Source organism: Fragaria vesca, linkage group LG3 (assembly GCF_000184155.1).
Source record: "Fragaria vesca subsp. vesca linkage group LG3, FraVesHawaii_1.0, whole genome shotgun sequence".
Lineage (NCBI taxonomy): Eukaryota > Viridiplantae > Streptophyta > Magnoliopsida > Rosales > Rosaceae > Fragaria > Fragaria vesca.
The window spans coordinates 21704470-21705025 of NC_020493.1; positions in this window are offsets into that span (position 1 = coordinate 21704470).

Consider the following 556-nt stretch of genomic DNA (forward strand, 5'->3'; position numbering starts at 1 on the left):
GCCAATCACCATCCAGTCCTTTGCATGGACCAAGCCGGAGTATGAGTCATACACCTATGATGCTAAGAACGCCCACCTGGTCTTTAATGACCTAATCGAGGTAAGATACGTGCGCTTGGATCACAAGATACCGCCCAAGGAGGAGCTGAAAGACAAGAAGTACTGCACCTTCCACAATGTTTACAATCATGACACTAAAGATTGTGTCAAGCTTCGAGACCAGCTGCAGACATGGCTGAACTCAGGCGAACTAAAGATGAAAACACTGGGTAGTACGGCCTCGTTGGTTGATATAGACCCTTTCCCGCCTGTAGTTGGCATGGTCGAGGTAAACTGGGGCAATCAAACCAAGGACGACGATCGATGCTGGGCACCTAAAAGGGGCCGCAAGGAAGGTGACGAGAGTGCCTGCCGGCCACGTCGCCAATACACCTACAACGAAGATCTTGCACATGAGGTTTTAGACGATCTCATCGACGATGGGCTCGTCACAGTGGCCAATTCCTTGCCTTACGTAGAATATAAGGAGGGGCGCATTCACTGCAAGTTTCATAAT